This window comes from Ailuropoda melanoleuca, chromosome 8, assembly GCF_002007445.2.
Source record: "Ailuropoda melanoleuca isolate Jingjing chromosome 8, ASM200744v2, whole genome shotgun sequence".
NCBI classification, from domain to species: domain Eukaryota; kingdom Metazoa; phylum Chordata; class Mammalia; order Carnivora; family Ursidae; genus Ailuropoda; species Ailuropoda melanoleuca.
In genome coordinates this window covers 116427904-116443930 of record NC_048225.1, presented here as the reverse complement: position 1 = coordinate 116443930, position 16027 = coordinate 116427904, and the positions used below count along the sequence as shown (strand labels likewise).

At 38.3% G+C, this 16027-nt stretch overlaps 1 pseudogene; it reads right to left on the bottom strand.

The window, feature by feature from the left end:
* The window catches only part of LOC100464255, a 156302-nt pseudogene that overhangs the window by 57845 nt on the left and 82430 nt on the right, over positions 1–16027 (bottom strand).

Sequence of the window (16027 nt, the reverse complement as noted above, 5' to 3'; positions counted from 1 at the left end):
TCCCAGCTCCTTGAACAATGACTGAAGTTTCTGGACACAGATGGTAGGACCGACAGAGCAAGGACACCAGACAATGATCCTTCTGGAGAGACAGTATGAGCCATTTTTCCTCAGTTCTGATTGCTCTCCTCCAAAATACTTTAATAAGAGAAAAGCAAGGGGCTATGCCACCTTAGAGAATAGTAAGCCCCACCTGAGTAACAAGGGACTAATTTGTATAAATTGATCATTCAAGGAATTCTGGACATGATCACAAAAATCACAAACTCCCAACACAGACTGCAGATGAATTTTTATGTCATTTAAATACTCTGTATTAACATTCTTCTGACCTTTGTCTCATTACTGATTGCTTAGTTCCTTTTCCTTGAAAACCTGTTTCGGTCTGGGCGCCTGAGTGGCTCAGTAGGTTCAAGCACTGGACCCTTGATTTCAGCTCAAGTCATGATCTCAGGTTGTGAGATCGAACCCCATATGGGGCTCTGCGCTGGGCATGGAGACTGCTTGAGATTCTCTCTCTCCCTTTGCCCCTCCCCCACCGTGTGCTCTTATTCTCTCTTAAAAAAGGGAAAGAAAAGAAAAGGAAAACTGTTTCAGTCAACTTGGTCAGTTATACACAAAAAGTCCAAAACCTTAACATGAAACCGATTTCTTTATTTTCCCGATAATCCATTTGGAATCATAATATTTTAAAGCCAGAAGAACCTGTGTGGCTCAGTCAGTTAAGTGACCAACTCTTGGTTTCATCTCAGATCACGCTCTCAGGGTCGTGAGATCGAACCCCACATTGGGCTCGGCTCAGTGCAGAGTCTGCTTGTCCCTCTCTCTCTGTTCCTGACCATCACTCTCTGCCTCTCAAATATAAATAAATAAATAAATAAATAAATAAAATATTTTAAAATAAATAAATAAAGCCAGAAGGGAATTTGAAGACTGTATGGTAACAGCTTTTCCTGTCACGAAGACCCTGAAAGTCAAGCGTGTCACCCAAGAAAATGCTGAGTTCTGCTGTGTTTTTAGCTTCTGACTTCCTGATCTGTGTGTTCACTTTCCCACCTAGGAATAAATCTCTCATGAGAGGAGTGATATAATCAACTTAGGACTCAGATCAGGGAAACCATCATTGTCCTTACATATTCTTCCATGCTGAAACATTTAATTTAATTATGCTTGTTCTGATAAACGCAAACTATTATTTCATCATTTGCTGATCTTAAGTTTCTTCCACTGATTCTTCAAAAATGAATGAACTGAACCCAGCCCATCAAGTTCAGAAAGCACATTAGAAAAGGTTTCTTACTCTTCTCTAGGCATTCCTACCTAAGATGTTTTTCTCTTGAACAGATTTACACATTTAGCCTTCAAATCATGCATAATTACATTTAATAGAATTCAGAGCTAGTTTAAAAACGTCTCAAAGTGTTTCACAGCAGACCTACCACTAGCCTACATTAAATACCACCAGCTATCCAACACTTGAGAAAAGAGAAATGCTACTAAGAAATCTGCAAATTGGGAGGGAAAAACTGCCAACAGAGGTCATTGTTTTGGAAACTGATAGAACCAGAAGAAAGTTGGATAATTCACTTAGCCCATCTTCATGACTTTAGTGCCCTAAATAGTCTGTACAAAATGTTCAACTTTTTCCTAGGCAGACTATTTCAATGAACACCGTTTGGCTCCAATTCCAGAGAATAGCCATTCTTAATACTTACTATGGCTCACATACTTGACACATGTAGCATTCCAAACAATTTTACAAAGGATACCTGCAAACCATATATAACAAAAACAGCAAGACAAGATCACCAACAAACTATTGGAATGCAGTCACTCATTAACTTTGAAATCCTGTATACCACTCAGTTTAGGATTTGTGCATGTGCTGTACACAGAACAATGGCTCATTGGAAAGAGTCACAGTTTGCAAACAGACTGATGGGTACATAAATTATTTAGGACCATTAAAAATCTTTAGGGCGTTTAAGTTAAATTGCTCAAAACTCTTCAAAGCAAAGTTCCAGAAACTAAATGTCTCAATACTCCATCTATTACGGTTATTATTTAATTTATTGTCCAGATAATTTAATGTCTTTATTTCCAACAAAGTTGTTCTCAGATATGTTGATATTTTGGTTACTGCTGAATGGTTTTAGTAACTTTGATATATCTTTATATCATAAATGATTATAGAATTTGCAGATAGAGGCACTGTTTTTGAATACAAATCATTATACAGATGTGTATTCTGCTCATTGGGGAGGGCATTAAAACATTACAGAAGAATTAGATAGGTCACTCTTTAAAAATTCTTTCATTGATTTAAAAAAGGAACTCTAAATGAGATTATTGAGCCCATCCTATTTTCCTTCAATTCATTTGCTTTTATACTCACTTAAGAAATGAATTTTATATGTTGCCTGAAATAAACTTCATAGATTTTAACATTCTAAATAAAGCTCTTTTTGCATCTGATTTTTGAAACTAAAGTACATTTGTAAAGGACTGATTCTTGCATCTGATTCTCAGTAATAAATATAATCACATGAAGGTCAGAGAGGAGAAAATATGAGAGTAGTACTGTAGGAATTTTGAATTGATGGATGCTAACATGAAATCCACCCTAATGCGATGCAGAGATAATGGGAATACTGATAAGCCTCAATTAAGTCTCAATTCTAAATTTTAAAAACAGAATTTGAGTCGTACTAACCAAAAGAACTAATGAAGGACCCATCTAACTTTAAGAAAAAGACCACATTTCCTTGGTTTTCTGGCTCAACTTGTCTTTATCTCATTTATATTTGACTATTAACAAGTCTATATTTTATCTGTCGGCTTACTAATCGGATATTGCCACTTCAAGCAAGCAAGATAAAAATAGTTAATGCAGTAAAAATATTTGCTACATTGTAGGTATATCATAAATATAAATGACTGTGTTTAAACATTCGTCTCCCTCAACTCCATGTTGATGTATCTTAATGGCAATGACAGATGATAAAGTTGTGTCTGTCTACCACTTAAGACTAAGTTTTTATTGCTTCTTTCCAAAGCATTTAATAGAGCCAAACATACTAATACATGGTGCTTGGCTCAACTATTAAGAGTGATCTCACATTATATTGATATTAAACCCAAAGATAGATTTCAGCATCAATCAACAACTAATAAGATAATTACTTTACCTTGTAGTAATCTAAGGTATAATCCAAATTACATTTTGTTTTCCTAATTTTTGAAAAGCCGACACTATCAGACAGCATATAAATCTGTCTTCTAGATTCCTAAGCTAAGCTTTCCAGGGAGCTTTCGCAGTGTCTCCCTCCAAATCCTCACTGTTTATCCTTCACTATCCTCTCATGAACCCCTAGTCGGCTTAGACACATGACAGCTAAGGAGAGAAAGTTAAGAACATCAAGCCCAGTATAAATTAAAGGTAAAAACTATTATCTCAAGTGGAATTTTCCAGAAGCTGCAAGAAAGATCCACTGTCTTTTCAGTTTTGAGTAGGTATATCTTTAAGACTATTGGAAATAGCAAAATAAACTAAATTTTATGAGATTATTCATATGGAGCGAGTCAAAATAAGATGTGGTTAAAATGCGATTCTTATCTTTTTAAAGCTTAACTAAACACATGGTTAAAGGGTAGAATGCATGTGCGTGTGTATGTGTGTGTATGTGTCCACATATGTGGTTTGTGTAACCACTTCTTTTCATAACCACTTCTTTTCATCTCCCTGGCCCCTACCCTGAACACCTGTCCCTACACCTGCCACTGTACATGACCTTGCTCCTCCCTTCTTTCCTCCTCCTTCCTGCCCCTCCCCTTCCTACCACTAAATTCTTTCCATCTCGTTTCCAAGTCCTGAAACACTGACTTTGCAGGATTGGGTGAAATTGATTTTGTCGTCATGCATTTAATTGCATTAGTATAGATAGTCATTATCTATATTAAATATGTGAGGTCCTTAAATTAATTTGGGACTGTTTATATCAGGTACATTAGCTAATCTTCAACTTTTTCATTTATCTAGAGTTTTCTATGACTGTGCTGCTTAAATGGAATTCCAGTCGCGCTTTAGTCTTTCCTTTCTCATATAGCATTAGGGAGTGAACTATTTTAATATTTCCTTCCTTTTACCTTGCTGATAAAGGGTTTTCCATGTGAAAATAACTTTTTCTACCTAGAGGCAAGAAGATTACTTCTTCATATTTTCAACTGTGAAGATTTAGTGATACTTTGGCTTTTAAAAGGAGGAAAGAACATGAATATTTATCGTGGGCTTAGTGTGGTCTCGAGATAGATGATCTGCACACACTATGTTATTTGGCCCTTGTAACAACTCTGTGAAGCTGGTATTATTACTTTTTGCAGATGAGTGAACTGAAGATGAGAGAGAGGACCAGTTGGCAGAGCAAATTCAGGCATGTCTTTCAATCTCAGTGTGTACTATCAATGTCCGGGCCTGTAGATTCTGCATTGGGATTCCTTTCCTTTCATTCAGCCAGTTAATACCATTGCTTTTTGGAATTATTTTACTTCACAGTGCTTTTTTGTACTTCAGGCAAAATTCACAAAAACAAATTTTTACCCATGCGTTATTTTTCAAAGCATGTTTATTGTATCATATCCATGATATACCTAGCACTGTGTTAGATGTTGAGGGACCGAAGTATATAGCCCCATTTCTACCTGTAATTCGCCTGCGTTCTGGTAAAAGAAGCTGGGCGCGTATTAGAGCACGGCGGTGAGGCGCCTGCGCAGAAACTCACAATGGCAGAAAGGCTGTCTTTTAAGGGTTAGGGGCAACAGAGCTTCAAGTACCCATCCGTTTGAGATCATTGACTTTCTGAGAAATTCTAGGAGAGCACCTGGATACCCTTGGACCTCAGATTTCAGCTCTTTCTTCCATAATTCATTATGGGCTCTGCAAACTTCACTTCCTTTCCCAAGGAATGACATGAATAAGCCAACTTTGTGGCTAGGAATCAGTCTCTCTTTTCCATGCTTTTATTTCCTGTGTAACTTCAGGCTGCCCACTTAACCTTTCTTTGCTTTGGTTCATTATGTGCACAATACAGGTAATAGCTACCTTAGGAACTGCTGTAGGGCTTAATTAATTATTGTTTATAACATCTTTGAAAATGTAGCATTAAAGCTCCCAAGCAAGTGCAAATTATTGCCATTATTGACATTATCATCATCATCATCCTCGTCAGTCTCTTTCACATACAGCCAAAGGCAGACTCCCAAGAGCTGAATCATGCAGGTGCGCCCCAGGCCTGGTTCCACCTTCTGAGCTTGCTTGCTTCATCTGAGAATCTGAACCTACTTGTAGACGGAACAATCGCGGGAAGTTCTTTCTGTCTCAGAAAATAGAAATCATCCCCTGATCCCACTTCCTTGACTCTGTTTCCACTGCTCGTTGTTCTGCTGATCCTCACTAGGTCATATTTATGTATGTATAAAATATGGAGAAATTCTCTCTAGCCAAATGACCATTGCCTGGACCCCCTGGACAACCATGACATCTCATCTTTCTAATTGTGGAGACCAAGAATAGTGGATCATAGATTCGAACCCAAAGTGTGAACGAGCCCATCTTTGGTTTAGCAATTGAGGCTATACCTGTGTGAGGAAGCCTGTCTGGAAAGAGAAAAATTATCATAAGCCACATAAACATCACTTTGAATATAATTATTAAGATGCTGATTACTACATAGTTAACAGACATTTAAATCTGTGGTTTCTAAAAGAGTGCTAATTATGACCCAAAAAAGCAGTTATTTTAAACAGTGGGAAAAATTTCATGTTTACTGATGCAGTTCCCTGTGCCAAAAAATAAAAAAAAAAATTCTTTTATCTTTTCTCCTTTTTTTTTTCCTGGACAACTCATATATTCTTTATGATCACCTAGAATTTTTCCTTATTTAGGAAACCTCCCTACATGAGTCAAGCCTGATGAATTCGCTCCCCCCACCCCGATATATGATACCTTGTCTATATCACTTACTTGGTAATTATTTGCTGCTCTTTGACGTCTCCCATTATTTTCTTTTATGACATTTGCAACTGTTTCTATCTTCTTTCCCCAATTACATTATGCAAACTTCGTGAGTAGCAAGAAAGGGGTGTTCACCTTTGTACCCTCTGAAATGCCTAGGTTAGATCGTTGGAGATGGGACTCAATGGACATTTGTTTATTTCTTTTTTTCTGTCCAATTTATTTGAGAAAACAGCTCCAGACTTTATATTCCAAAGACTTATTTGACCCTCCTGCTGAATTTTATGGCAAGACTGCTATACCCTTTCCTTTTCCTCCTGAGCACATAACAAGACTACAGAGTCTGTCTTGCAATTAGTCTAAGCCATGTGACTAAGGTTGGCCAATGTGATATGGTAGACATGATGTCATTGCCTGAACAGGCCTCTACATATGTTTTTCTTTCCCAAATCTCCCTGCTTGCTCCTGCTGTCTTTATTCATTAGCAGACTGATTGGAAAACAACCCTAAGAACCTAGAGCAAGGTAGAGCCAGAAGATAGAAAAATGGGTCCCCAAGCCACCAGGTAGAAAAGAGTCTCCTAGGAGAGTTATATGGCCAGGAAGATACATGGTGGTTTGCTGTATAAATGAGAAATAAACTTCTGATAAATCAGGAAATTTGAGGATTGTTTGCTATGGAAGCCTACATTTCCTCATAAACATATCTCAGAATCATCTCATTCTTAATATATTACAAATGAAACTCTTGCTTCCTTTCTCCTTTATTCCCCAAATCCACTGCTTCAGCAAGTCTTATCCAAATATATATTATATATCCATAGATGTGTTGGAAATTATATCTTTTAAAATATATCTCAGAACACATCAGATGTACCCATTCCTCTCCATTTTTCTCCGTCACATCCATGGTCTTACACAAAGCTCTCATTATTTCCTGAACTCCATCACAGCCTCTAAACAGCTACTGGGGCTCCTATTCTTGCCTTTCTCTTTTCTTCAATCCACAGCAACCAAACTCCTATTTCTAAAACACAACTTCAACCACACCACTCCCTTATTTTAAATCTTTCAACAGCTTACCGCTGCACCAAGAATAAAATCCAACTCCGAACCTTGACCTGCAAGACCCTGCATGTTGGGGCCCTGCTAGCTCACCAAGTTCATCTTAGGACAGTTTCCAATTACCGACAAAGTCTAGTCACCTGGAATTCTTTCAGTTTCTCTAACAGCCTAAATTTTTATCTCCTCTGGGATCTTCACCCCTGCAGTTTGCCTTGCTTTGAAGGTGTGTCTCCTTGCCCTTCACACCACCAGTTCATAAAACTGCTTAAATATCCTTTCCTCAGAGAAGTTTTCTCTGATCACCAGATCTAAGGAAATTATTGACCCCTGCTCATCCTTTAGTGCACTATCATGCTCTTTTCTATTCTAGCAATAACCAGAATGTTTAATTATATATCCATATAGCAAATAAGAACCTCATGTCACAAGTTATGAAATACAAGAATTGTAGCTCCATTTTACATAAATGGATGTAATTTCTTTTTCTATTCTATTTCTAGATCCCATTTCACTTATATATTGATTAGGATATAGATTCCAGGTACTTCAACAAAGAGCCAAGTAAAACAGTAGCTAAACTGCCTTTAAACTTACTGAGTTTTGAATATTAGAATTTTATTTATCTTTCTTTTATCAATCTAGGGTCAGCAGTCAAGGCTGATAGGGCAGTTTCAAAATGTCAAGGATTGGTCTCTTTTTCTATTGTCACCCTGCATTCCTCAGTAAGAGGCCTCCATACCTGGATATAAGATGCAAGATTAACTGTAATTTGGTGTGGTGGGTAAGAGCAGTTCTTGGCTGAGGGAGGGGCTAGATGGAAAACAGCTCTGGAATGCCAATTTCTCTGGCCAGTGAATGCTCTTATAAGAACAAGTTCTTTAAAGGTTTGTAAAGAAGGTGAGATTTTGAGAGGAGAGAGACAAATTGGTAAAAGACATGGATGAGGAATAAGAAAAGGAAAGGTTGACTAAGTGTAATGGCAGCATTTGAAAATCCACGCTTTGCTTCTCCCCTCTTAGTATGGATGTATAGTAAAAATACTAAAAATGCTAGAGAAGAGTGCATGGTTAAAACAGAAATGAAATTAGATGTGATTAAAAGCACAGGAAGCAATGAGAAGATATGGCATATACGTGGAATATGCAAAGAATCTTTTGGCAAGAAGAAAGATTCTGAGCAGTAAAGAATAACTTATTCAACCTGGAAAAAGGGTTGGGCCTTTAGAGTCGGCAATTCTGCAAAATGAAAGACAGAGATTGTGGTTGTAAGTTAAGTTATATATGTCTGGCTAGAAAATTAGCCCTGATGTCAGGGATCTAATATTAATTGAAGAAAAGGCTTGGAGCGTGTTTGAGAATTTTGGGTCTTTGGTGAAAGTGCTTTGGTGAAAACTTGTATCACAAAAGGTAACACATTTAAGGAGTGTCACTTTGAATCTGCACAATTGGCGAGATACTTTCATCTCTTGGGAGGAGTTTTTGGTTTTGTTTTCTGTGCTGTGTTATCTTCAACCCTCTGAGAGCTCTCCAATCATATCACCTGAAGATCATTTTACCCACTGCTTCCTTTGGCCACCAATCTCCTTCTCTCTTTGGTAATGGTGAAGAGAAATCCATGGTTTGTTGTGTTTTCCAATAACAAACACTTTGGAAAGCCAAGTCAGCAAAGACATTGGCATCTTTTACATCAACCACATTCAAAGACCACGATGTCTATGTTGATGATTAGTTTAATTCCTTCCAGGTTAGCACCTCCAATCACCATACCCAGGTTACCAAGTGTCAAACTTGATGAAATCGATAATCTTATCAGTCTCTAAATTAATCTGAATGTTGTAATTCACTTTGACAAGTGGATGAGGGTAGAAGATAATGGGAGTGTCATGGATCATCAGATGGGGGATTCCTTTTGTGCTCACAAAGATCTTTCTTACTCTTCACAACTGTACTTGGCTTCTCAGGCATAATACAATGAACAGCAAAGAGACTCTTCGTGTCATAAATCAGATGGTAATACTCTCTGGTCTTGTCAATACTGATCCATAATACCAGAGGGTCAGTTATATCAGTTTAGACCTTGCCATCAATATTCTTTCTAGCACAGGATTACATATAGACAGCTAGTAGATATATTTCTATTTAGATATATATCTATACATATATGTACTACTCTAGATGTATAGATATGGGTTTATCACAAACTCAAAGCTCTCATCTACTAAGGCAATGGCTATGATGTGGCAACTAGATTCAGTGAAACTATTTAAATTTTCACATTAATTTATGTGGTAAATTTGAATTTTATTGCTTTTTAGTGTTTAAGATAGAATCTGTAAGTTTGATTTGACTTTATTATTGTATAAAATGTATAAGCTTAAGGAGCCTACACTTTGTTTTATGTACAGTGTGATTCACATGTGAGTATTCCTTTCTTCTGACCTCACTCCCAAAAGGGAAAACTCCAGATGAAGTCTGCTTCTGAGCAAACAACTGGAAAAAACAACCCCAGAGTAGTATGACCCAGCTGACTTGGCCCACCAATCTTAATGAACTACTACATGCAGATCTTCACTTTATTTCCTATCAGGGCATACTTAAGTCTGTTGATTTTGACAGGGAGCCATTCCCTCAGCTTGTGGGGACTGGTGGGTAGACAAGGAGCAAGCACACTGGTCAGTTTGTCCAGCATCCAACGTCTTAGGGCTACTACATGCCTCGAATGCTCTTTGGGACCACAAGCCACAGCTCCGCTAGGCACAGAATGTACTTAAGGAGTTTCAGACAACCTTTGCAGAAATCATCAAAGAAGAAATAATCTACTTCTGTGATTTCCAAAGTCGACAACAGGTCTATTTTAGAAAAAGTTACGCAGCAGACAATATGTAAGGAGGAAAAGAGGATGGCGGGTTTAAAAATCTTGAAAGTATTGATGTTCCAAATGGAAGAGGTTAAAGTAATCTTTGTCTCTTTGGACTTGAGGGCAAGAGGGGCCTGTCTTGTTGGATGGAAGAGCATCTCAGTTTGGTATGACTGGAACATCAGGCATTTGTTGGGGAGAGCAGAGGAAGAAGGCAAGAGTTAGTGAGGAAGCCAGGTCAGGAGGGACCAATATTCAATCCTGGGCAGCCATAAAACTTTTGCTAAATCTTAGCGTGACAGTTTGTGTGAATGGAATATCCACCAAGTATCTATCACTAAATATTTATTTATAATCTCTTGAGTTTCCTTTTTAAATTTCCTCCATTATTCCCATGGGGCATGCTTTTTTTTTTTTTAATAAGAAACTGATTTTTTTCAGAGGAAGGACTCCATTTCCTTGTCAGTAAAAAGAAGATTCTTCTTAAACCTGCTCCGTACAATTTCATTAATGACAAAATATAGAATAATATGTAACTGGCCATCTACTTTTATTCATGCTCAGAGACCAAATTGTTAACTAATTGTGCCTAAGCATGGCAACACTTAAATACCAGGATTACTAGTTTGTTCATGGAATAAATCTTCTAGTAATTATCAGATCTCAGAATCATTTATTGCCATCTACCACAAAGTACTAAATATAGCATATCCTTCCTTCTATAGGAAAAAGTGATAAATGTTTTTTAGACCACACAGAAAGAAGAGTTTGCTGTGGTTTTTAGGTATATATCCACGTTTAATGATAAAAACAGAAAGCAATGTAAGAACATTTTCCATGTGTGTCCAAAATGCAAGACACAACATCCTCTTTATAAAAGAACCAGCGGTTATTGATGTCTCAAATAGGCAGTTAATTCATATCTGTGTGTAGAAGGGCTTGTGTGTGTCCATGCAAGCGCATGTGCACGTACACACACACACACACACACACTCAGTGAGCATACCAGAAATTCAACATTGTTTTTATTTGCGCAGTTTTCGAAACTCAGTGTATTCCCATAGGAAGAAGTGCTTTCCCCAATGGCTTCTGCATACACATTACGTCAAGGCATCATTTGATTCCTCCCAAAGGATGCAAAGAAAATGACCAAACAACACAGGTGCATAAAATCATGTGACTTCTCCAGCACTGTGTGGAACATAGGAAAAAACCGAGAAGAAGTTATTACATCAGCATTTTCCCAATACTGCAAACAGAATTCACAAAACAGGAAATATCCAGGTGGGATTGGACATGTCTTGAGAGCATCAGAGGGAGTTATTTCTTATGGGTGTCTATAGGTGATCTCTCTCTTTTTTCTGAAAAAAACAAAACAAAACATTTTTAAGGCTTACAAGTTTACACATTTTGACTATGAATTCAGGGACTGCTTTCAAAACAATCCTTTTTGGGTGGCGGCAGTGACAAGAATTTCAGTTTCCTCAGTCCCTCTTCAACTCTACTGTGGTCCACTACTATCACCACTAGTGAATGAAGCTAGATAGTAGGGAGACTTTGAGAGTGTTCCATCTTTTGACAAGGTAAAGTAAAATATCACATGATTATGTATCATGAGTGAGGTTTTGATTGTGGCTACACAACTCAAAGATGAAATGGCTTGTTCTATTTTTGCTCTAAGTCTCTTATTTATATTGGAACACCCCCCACCACCATCACCACAAGGCACGAATAAGGCAGTGAAAAGAACAAACATGTTCCCTGGAGGATTTTTCTAAGAATTTCAACCAAAGACACAAAGACAATAGCAGAAACTGGGTTCAAAAGAAACAAATAAGAGAGAAATGGTAGAATGTTCTGGAAAAACAATTAAGGACTGTGATCATCTAAAGACTACACCAAAGAGTGGGTATAGGCCGAGAAGTAGCTCACATTGTGCAAGGGAGCAAATAAATGTTTTGCAAACAGGTGTCATTCATTGGCAGGTTCAGGAAGCTCCAGGGCTGATTGGAGATGGTTTAGGCATTAGGCCACTTTTCCATGAAATGATTCTAGCAGCTTTCAAGATGTGAGAGATGATCTATTATTTTTGTATAGAAGCAAACTCTGATTTATTAGAGAGAGTATAGGTTGGGAAAGTGACCACCCATGTTTTCTTTTTTATCTCTTTTTCCAGATGTATTTTGTGTTTGTATTCTGTTGCTCTAGTGAATTGGACTATAATTTTGCAAATATTTTCACCCGTAATAACATACAATGTTTATACAAAATTTTCCTCTAGAAACCCTAAAGCACCTTTCAGACCTTAAATGACAAATTTGCATCAAAAATCTAGTTAGGAAGGAAGAGTCATTGTTAGTAAGAATTTACTGAATTCTTTCTAGGAGAATGTTTTGTTTTTGCTGGGCCTTCCCCTGCTTATTCGTGTAGAGAATTTTAATTTTCATTCTTAATGGCAGAAAGTTAAACAGTCACAGACATGTTAAGTAAGTTCAAGTAAGGCCAAGATGGATCTGAAGTTCGGTCAGTTTAATTTTTGGCGATTCCTCAATTTAGTTTAAACCACAGTTATCACTGATCCGTTCAGTTGCATAACTCATTCAACTGAAGAATGTTCGTTTCTCCATGCCACACAAGCAGAGCTGGCTGAACTTTCTCAGAAAGGCGGATGCCGAGGACAGTAACATGGGCAGAATGGGGGTAGAATAACACGTTGCTACCAAGAAATGTGCCATAAGCACAAAGATAGAAACCTTCTGGGGGCACCTGGGTGGCACAGCGGTTGAGCGTCTGCCTTCGGCTCAGGGCGTGATCCGGCGTTATGGGATCGAGCCCCACATCAGGGTCCTCTGCTATGAGCCTGTTTCTTCCTCTCCCACTCCCCCTGCTTATGTTCCCTCTCTCGCTGGCTGGCTCTATCTCTGTCGAATAAATAAATAAAAATCTTAAAAAAAAAGAAAAGAAACCTTCTGAACTGTTTTTCAGAATTGTTTTCCTTAAGATATAATTACTATTTTTTCAAATATGTAGATGAGATAAATACTGTAGATACATAGTCTCCTGCGTGAAAAAAGAATTGAGTTTTTTATTTTAGTCAAGATTGATAATATCCCAAATATTCTACAAAGAACCCTTTGGAATTTTGGTGCTTACAAGGGAGAAAAAATATCTAAACTCTAACTTTCACATATATTTAGAACAGTCGGGGGGAAGTGAAGGGGTTGGTCTCATTTTAAACTGTTCTTCAATTAAGTTGACATCATTAGAGTATCACTGGATTTGCATACTTTCAGCATAGATGGGGAAGTTACCGGACTAAATGAGGTGAGGGAGGAGTTCAGGATAAATTATCCCTGCTTTTGAACAATAAATAAAGCTTTGTTAACACAGAATAGTACTCTGGTACATTTATTAACTCACTTAAAGATTCTAACAAACAAGATGTCATAAAGCTATATAATATTCTCATGGCACAAAAATATAGATATTAATGAAGTGTTGTTTTATGTTTTCAGTGGATTTTTCCATAATAATTGCACTGTGTGAGTAGTCTGGTTAAAAAAGGTAAATGAGCATTGAACAGAGGGCAAGTCTTTTTCCTATGCCTGTCATCCCGATGAGCAAACCAGATCTTGCTACATGGCCTGGTCTGCAAGTTTTATCCCCGCTGAGACCTTACCCTTGACTTTGTTGCACGTACTGTGTTAGATTAAAGCTCCAAAAGGCACCTGAAACATGTTGAGTTTCACTTCTGTATCCCTGGTACCTACCAAGTGCTTGTCACGTGGTAAATTCCCAGGATAGTTATGGAAAGGAGGGAGGAAGGGAGGAAATGAGGAAAAGAAGAGGGGGAAGGAGGGAGTGTTCTATATTATATGTACACTATGACCAAATCGGACACTGTTCGTAGCTTAAATAGTCACAAATCTCTTCCTGTGTTGTGTGTCATTTGACTTTCTGTTCTTAAGGCAACTATAACTAGGAAGCCAGCCATCATTTTAAATATTGGATCCCAACAAATATCTGCTTGTCTGATTCAGTAGATGATGCTTTATAAAATTCAGTGTTCAGAGCATTTGAACTTATCCACCTCAGCCATTTTTCTTATTTTTAAATACATTTCCTTAAAAAAGAGGGCATTTTTCCTGACGACAAACACAAGGTAACACTGCATACTTTTCTGTGTTCCGAGTGGTTTCATGCCAAAATCCTGGATTCAGCAAGAGCAATGCTTATGTCATGGTGCTGACACACATATGCACATAAAGGCAATCCCACTGACTTAAAGGAAGTAGGCAAAGAATCTAGTTGTGAAAAAGTTAGATGACGGGGGAGGAGAGGGACTGTTGGGCGTGAGCCTCTCACTCTTTACTCTCTTGGTGCACCAGCTGCCGAGTGGTCTGCAGGGTTCTTATTCCCACTGCAGGAAGCCCCTCTGCACTTCTTGCAGCACCCAAGGGTAGGTGAGAACTCCCAGCACTCTGAATTATCATGTATTACTTGAGCATTCACAGTAAGTGCCTGCTGGGCTGTCTCCTCACTGTGGAAGTTTAAACTGGCTCAGGCTACATTCTTAGCGTTGCCAGGGAAGATCAGCTAGCTCACTGCTGAGTGGTCTCTAGGGTGCGTTTCCTGCAAGTGAATTCTTTGTCAAGCAACTGGTCCATGAACTATCAATTTCAGAAAAGTTATCTTGCTACTATTTCATACTGGACTTAGGGGATATTGACACACGCTAACAAAACTTACACGAAGACAATATGTTAAATATTACCAATTATTAAACAAAACCTAATAATATGACTATACCATGGGCCAAAGGATCAGAATATGTGCTGTGACATGATGGCACCTTCTGTCCCTATACTTAAACCACATAGAAAGCCAAACTTGCGGTCAGAATTGTGCTTGATTAACATGGAATCAGAAAATGGCAAATTAGCTTATATGATTCAAGGAGCTAATACTTTCCAACTTATAGTATTCAACATACCTATTTCTACAATATATCATGTATAGATGGATGGATGGACAGACAGATACACATACATATAAATTATATATATACATATATTATATATTCATATACATGGAAAAGTAGTGGCAACCAGTAGCACCCTGGAACCTGGGAAAATGGGGTTGCTTTTGCCTTTGACCCTCAATTTAAAAGACCCCATTCAGAACTTCTTATCCATACTTATAGGTCTAGGAGTCTATGGGTCCACCAGGGGCTTGTGCCCACCCCCACTTTTTGAAACAATGTTCCAGATATTAAAAACCCCAACATTTCTTTTTTTTTTTAACATTTTATTTATTTGATAGAGAGAGACAGCCAGCGAGAGAGGGAACACAGGCAGGGGGAGTGGGAGAGGAAGAAGCAGGCTCCCAGAGGAGGAGCCCGATGTGGGGCTCGATCCCAGGACTCTGGGATCACGCCCTTAGCCGAAGGCAGATGCTTAACGACTGAGCCACCCAGGCGCCCCCAAAAACTCCAACATTTCTTGCCTCCTTTGCTCTGATTCTTCTTCCAGGACCTGCAAGGGCCTCTCGCCTTGTTCTGTTTTCCTGAGGGTGGTCTCTGCCACTGTTACACACACCACTAGATTCCCAAGTGGTCAAGGGGTGAACAGAGCTTAGAAATGTGGACTGAAGGATGGGGGGGGATGGGGTAATTGGATGATGGGCATAAAGGAGGACTTGATATTATGAGAACTAGGTGTTATATGCAATTGATGAATCACCAAATTCTTTTTTTTTTAAATGATTTTTTATTATATTATGTTAGTCACCATACAGTACATCCCCGGATTCCGATGTAAAGTTCGATGCTCCATTAGTTGCGTATAACGCCCAGTGTACCATGTAATACGTGCCCTCCTTACCACCCATCACCAGTCTATCCCATTCCCCCACCCCCCTCCCCTCTGAAGTCCTCAGTTTGTTTCTCATAGTCCATAGTCTCTCATGTTTCATTCCCCCTTCTGATTACCCCCCCTTTTTTTATACCTTTCTTCCCCTACCAATCATCCTAGTTCTTATGTTCCATAGATGAGGGAAATCATATAATTGTCTTTCTCTGCTTGACTTATTTCACTTA